Source organism: Gekko japonicus, unplaced genomic scaffold (assembly GCF_001447785.1).
Source record: "Gekko japonicus isolate JY-2015 unplaced genomic scaffold, Gekko_japonicus_V1.1 scaffold614, whole genome shotgun sequence".
Taxonomy (NCBI): domain Eukaryota; kingdom Metazoa; phylum Chordata; class Lepidosauria; order Squamata; family Gekkonidae; genus Gekko; species Gekko japonicus.
Genome location: NW_015161421.1, coordinates 631,914 through 638,353, shown reverse-complemented (window position 1 = coordinate 638,353; position 6,440 = coordinate 631,914). Strand labels below are relative to the sequence as shown.

At 48.6% G+C, this 6,440-nt stretch overlaps 1 protein-coding gene across 1 annotated transcript in view; it reads left to right on the top strand.

The window, feature by feature from the left end:
- The window catches only part of DCC (DCC netrin 1 receptor), a 591,220-nt gene that overhangs the window by 280,835 nt on the left and 303,945 nt on the right, over positions 1–6,440 (top strand). The gene's annotated exons all lie outside the window — the stretch shown is intronic.

Here is a 6,440-nt window from a genome sequence, read left to right as displayed (position 1 = left end):
AGGAAATGCCATAGAATCCATCCTCCAAAGCAGCCATTTTTTCCAAATCTTAGTCATCCGGAGAAGCACTTGTAATAATGGGAGATCTCCAGGTGCCACCTGGAGGTTGGCAACCCTATGGTGATCAGTCGTGTTCAGAGCCATCCCATGTCTAAGTATCCATTGATGATAGGGGCAGGGTGAGGACATGGAGGGTGTGACATTGGCAGGATGCCTTCTGGGAAGACCCAGGAGTAACAAACTAGCTCTGTGATTCACTGAAAATTCTATAAAACCATAGAGTTTCCAGGAATTCCTAGAGCTACCATACATCACTTTTTGGGTTTTTCCTGGAGGTGATGTGGCAACACTAGAGCTACCCTACATCACTTTTGGGTTTTTCCTGCACTGACTGTTGTTGTTTTCTTTTCCCTCCTACCCCCATTCCAAGGGGCAGCGGGTGAAGAGGGCTGCCAATGGGAGGTCTCTTGCCATAGTGGGAGACCCGAAAGCCCTAGTTGCTAGGAGATGGGCAACAAAAAGGACATGTGGTTGCCAGCATCCAGGTGGGGCCTGGACTTCTCTGGAATTACAAACAATTTCCAGAAATCAGTTCTGAAGAAAATATCAAGTTTTGAGGGCAAACTCTATGGTATGCCATAGATTCTAAGTGAAATCCCTCTACAGATTCTTCCATCCGCAAGTACTGCCTGTAAATTTCCAGGAATTCCCCAGACCAGTGTTGACACCTAAGGGGACATCTGGTTCACTGCTGTGTGAAACAGGTTACCGGACTTGATGAACAATCGTTCTCACCCCGTGGAGTTCTTCTTTTATGCTCTCAAGAAGACCGTTTTCCCCGCAGCCAGCACCGTTCTGTTTTCAGCACACCTTCAAATTATCTTTTCCTCTGTGGTCCCTGTCTCTCCCTCCCCTACCACTGGCATTCAATAGCAACCACAGCGGATGTCACCGGGAACAGGGAAAGTAATAGAATATGGTCTTTGTATGTGCAGCTAATGGCCACATTCCTCGAAAAGTGATCTTTCCCTGATCACCACTGAAATGATAACCGCACGACAATGCACAGGTTTTTGTATACTCTCCCCATAGCTGATGTTGGACGATTCTTCATTTAGCATTCGCTCCACATTTTCTCAACTGGGAGGGGAAAGTGCAGATCAAAACCATATTCAAATACCTCGGGGCAATGCCATACTGAGTGCAAAGTCACCCCTGAACGGCCATAAATCTATGCAGAAGGTACCATAAAACCCGATGAACAAAGAAAGTGAAAACGGCGTGCAATGCAGAGGGGAATTTCTGTCCCAGCGTGGGTTTCGTAAAACAATGGAGGGAAAAGCCAGTGCCAAATTGCCCATTGTCTTGCTTCCAGTTCAGCTTTTAAAGCTCCGCTTAATTTGTGATAGAACATATATTGTGTATCTATAAACTACCGTGTTTCCCCGAAAATAAGACACTGTCTTATATTTATTTTTTCTCAAGAAGACACACTAGGGCTTATACCACAAATGCATAGAAATCCTGCTAGGGCTTATTTTGGGGGTAGGTCTTATTTTCGGGGAAACAGGGTATCATTTCTAGCCCTGCATATTTTATGCAGGTATACTTTTGTTGCTATTTTTGAAAATGTAATTTAGATTAATTTAAATTGCTATGATATGTTATTGTATGCACTGTGGGAACATTCTCCATCTCCCATCTCTCCGTCCTCTGCATTAATTGTGTGGGTGGATGCCGTTTTTGTGCCTTGCGCTTGGTTCACACTTGCCGTTGCGGCAGATGCCAACCAGATGATTGGCCAGCTAGCCAGCAAGCAAACTGGCAGGTAAATGGGCACCTCTGCGGATGTCTGCTTGGATGTGTCTAAGTCACTATACCTTGGTGCCCAGTAATCGTGTGCTGGTCGTGTTCCACATGAACACATCAAGAAACCAGAGGACCACATTCTCCCGGATGTGCCAAGGCAGGGCAATTTCACCATTCCTGAAACAATATCTGAGTTGTTGTGGGAGGTGGCTGGGAAGCAGGAGAGAAAGAGAGGAACTCCTGACCTGTCTTCAGACTACAGAGATCAACTCTCCTGGAGGAAACGGCAGCTTTGGAGAGGGAACTGTGGCCTTATACCCTGCTGAGGTCCCTTCACTCCTCAGCCGCCACCTCCCCAGGGTCCCCCCCCCCCAAGATCTCTAGATATTTAACAACCTCGAGCTGGCAACCTTGGGTCTGTCAGCTGGCTGTTGGTTTGGAGGAAAGAGGAACAATGAGAATCTCTGTAGGGTTTCTGGGACACCTTGAATGTGTGTTAAGTACTGCCGAGTCTCTTCTGACTTATGGCAACACCAGGGCTATTTTTGGGCAGGAACGCACAGGAACAGAGTTCCGGCTGGCTCCTGAGTTGACCACGCCCAGCAGGAACTCATTAGCATAATAGGCCACACCCAATAGCAGGAACTCATTAGGATTGGCTACATTAGGGGTGTGTGGCCTGACATGCAAAGGAGTCCCTGCTACAAAAAAAGGCCCTGGGTTTTGACAACAAACAAGGTAAACAGAATAAGAAGGGGAAGGTGGGGGTGGCTGGATGAGCACACTTCTGGTAACGTGGGGTGTGGCCTAATGTGCTAATGAGTGGTGCTGTCAGGGTGTGGCCTAATATGCTAATGAATTTTGCTGTTGGGCATGGCCTATTATGCTAATGTGTTCCTCCTGGGCTTTTTCTACAAAAAGAGCCCTGGGCAACACTATGAATTAATGACCTCCAAAACATCCTCTCGTAAGCAGCCTTGCCCAGGTCTTGCCAGCTCAGGGTCTGGATGGACTCAATCCCATCTCCTGTTGGGTCTTCCTCTTTTCCTGCTGCCTTCCACTTCTCCTAGCATGATTGTCTCTTCCAGTGACTCTTGTCTTCTCATTAGGTGACCAAAGTATGATAGACCTCAGTTTAGTTATTTTAGTATCTAGGGAGCGTTCAGGCTCGATTTGATCAAGAATCCACTGATTTGTCTTCTGGGCGGTCCACAGTATGCATAAAATTCTCCTCCAGCACCCCATTTCAAATAAATCAGCTTTATTTCTGTAGGCTTTTTTGATTATCCAAAGTGTGCACAGAACTCTCAAGACCTTGGCTCCATGGCTCCATGGCTTCACGACTGAACCGATGCCCTTTGTTCATTCGGAATTTCCCCCCATTTGTTTTAGTTATCCCAATGAATGAAGTGAACCAGGGGTCATTTCGTAGAAAAAGAGCTAGGGGAACTCATTAGCATAACTCATTAGCATATGCCACACACCCTGACATCAGAGGCCCAGCGGTGGACCTGCAAGGCCAGCGGGAGTGCGAGGAAGCCCCGCCAAGGCCCTCCCTGGCCCCAGGCAGGCAGGGGTGGGGAGAGGCGGGGAGGAAGCTGCCCCTCACCCGGGGGAACTGTGTTCCCCCGCGTCCCCCCCCGAAATGACCTCTGAAGTGAACCTATCTCATATATATTTTATCCCGCCCTTCAAGAATATCAGGAGAGCCAGTTTGGTGTAGTGGTTAAGAGTGGTGGACTCTAATCTGGAGAAGCAGGCTTGATTCCCCACTCCTCCACATGCAGCCAGCTGGGTGACCCTGGGTAACTCTCTCAGAGCTGTTCTCGAAAGATTAGTCCTCAAAAGGACTCTCTCAGCCCCACCTACCTCACAGGCAATGCTCCCTCTAAGCTGTGGAGTCCTTTGAGCAAAAATTCTACTTTGTGAGCTACTGGCATTAAAGTGGTGAGCAGGTGATTTGGTTACTGCATAAATTAGTTTGCAGTGGAGCCATCCCTTCCTGAGCTAAGACAAAAATGTGTGAGCCAGAGGCTAAAAAACTGTGAGCTAGCTCACACTAACTCAGCTTAGAGGGAACACTGCTCACAGGGTGTCTGTTGTGGGGAAAGGAAGGGAAGGAGATTGTAAGCTGCTCTGCGACTCTGAGTGAAGGGCGGGGTATTAATCCAACTCCTCCTCCTCCATCATGTTGTGTGTGATTTCCCCACCTCATTTTATCCTCCCAGCAACCCTATGAAGTAGGCCAGGTTGGGAGAAAGTTACTGATCCAGGGGTCCCCAGTGTGGTGCCCATGGGCTCCATAGCACCCGCTGACTCTTTTCCTGGCACTCACGACATGTTCTTAGAAAGTGGGCGGGCTCTTTTTGTAGCAGGTACTCCTTAAGCGACACACCCCTAATGTAGCCCCCCTAATGTAGCCAATCCTCCAAGAGCTTACAGTAGCTCCTGTAAGAAGAGCTCTGTAAGCTCTTGGAGGATTGGCTACATTAGGGGTGTGTGGCCTAATATGCAAAGGAGTTCCTGCTACAAAAAGAGCCCTGGGTGGGGCTTTTACCCAACAAGTCTTCTGATTGGCCGCTGAAGATTCAATTCGCTGTGCAGATTTTTTAAAAATTGTTTTGGCAGCGGCTGCGACTACAGCACAAGGGTCTTCTCTTTGTGTCTGAAGGGAAGCTGCGGCAGCCATTTTGTTACTGGCTCCACTTCCTGTGGCAGCCAGTTTGCACCCATCACATTGTGTCAGAATGGCCACAGGCTGAAAAAGGTTCGAGACCCCAAGTCCAAGATCACCCCTTTGAGTTTCATGGCAGAGTGGGGATTTGAACTCTGATCCTGGTTCTGGCACTCTACCCCTTGTTCCATGCTGGTTGTCTGCCTCTGCCCAAAGCAAGGACGGTTGGATGAAATGTCAGACAGACAAGATCCTTCTTGGGGACCAGTAAGCTGGATAACATTGTGTGCTTAAGGCCCGATCTTTACAAGAATTTTTGAGCTTGTCTTGCAGTCTGGACCAAGCATCCCAGCTGTTGCCATCCTATATGAATCAAAGAATCATAGAGTTGGAAGGGACCTCCAGGGTCATCTAGTCCAACCGGCTGCACAATGCAGGAAATTCACAAATACCTTCCCCCCACATACTTCCAGTGACCCATGCCCAGAAGATGACAAAAAAAACCCTCCAGGATCCCTGGCCAAACTGGCCTGGAGAAAAATGGCTTCCTGACCCCCAAAATGTCAATCGGCATTTCCCTGGGCCTGTAAGAAAGGGCCACGAGAACTAAGCACTGAGGCAACCCTCCCTGCCCTCCCTTCTCATGATCTGCCTAAGTTCACAGAATCCGGATTGCTGTCAGATGGCCTCTGCTTGAAAACCTCCAAAGAACGAGAGCCTTCCACCTCCCGAGGAAGCCTGTCCCACCGCGGAACCGCTTTAACTGTCAGGAAGTTCTTCCTAATGTTTAGCCGAAAACTCTCCTGTTTGAACATCAACCCGTTGGTTCTGGTCCAACCTTCTGGCGTACTTCTGCTTTGTGCAAGACTGGCTTTTCCTGGCCACACCCAGCCATGCCTCACTCTCAGGATAGCGCCACTGAGTCTGGCCAGTGCCCGGCCTGGTATTTGGCTACCGACGTCCCTTTACATTTACTATTGATTTTTTTTAGGACAGCCATGCACTGACTCAGGGACAGCTAATGGTGCATTAAGACTTAGCCACAGCAGCCAATTAAAATCAGGGAAACAGATGAAACGTTAAATATTTCAGCTTAATCCTGACTGCCCAAATGTCAGCTCTAAGCTTGGAAGTCTTCCAATGCTTCGAAAAGACACCCGGGTGAGTCTCCATGGGAAGGAAGTTCCAGACACCGAACATGCTTCTTTGACATTAGCTTATTGACCGGACTTGGCAGGCACTGCATGCATTATTAATACGATTCTCTTGGCCAAACTTCTGCATAATGATTGGAAGGCAAAGCAACTCAGGTACGTTGGACCGAGGGAGTGGGGTTGCCTTGATATCACATGCAGTTTTATTTTACTCATTCATTTATTAAATTCAACTTGTTAGGCCCCCCTTCCCTTCAAGCAGGGCTCGGGGTAGCTTACATCAAAACAAATACAATAATAATCCAATTTTTGTTGCTGTAGTTCAGTTGCACAGTCAAGTCTGACGCTTCGTGACCCCATGGACCACATCACGCCAGGCCCTCCTGTCTTCTGCTGTCCTCCGGAGCTTGCTTAATTCCATGTTCGTTGCGTCGATAACACTGTCTAACCATCTCATCCTTTGCCGTCCCCGTCTTCTTTGACCTTCAGTCTTTCCCAGCATCAGGGTCTTCTCCAGTGAGTGCTCCCTTCTCATTTGGTGGCCAAAGTATCTGAGCTTCAGCTTCAGTATCTGGCCTTCCAGGGAACAGTCAGGGTTGATTTCTTTTAGGACTGACTGATCTGATTTCCTTGCAGTCCAAGGGACCCTGCCTGGTGCCGCTCATTCACCTACCAAGCAGCCGCCACAGCCGCCGACACTGCCTCTGCCTCTTTTCAACCTTGGTCTTCACCGCCCTCTCTTAGGCTTCCCCTTTTCCTGTGAGACAGCCGCTGATTTCCCCCTTCGCTGCCACCACGTCCGG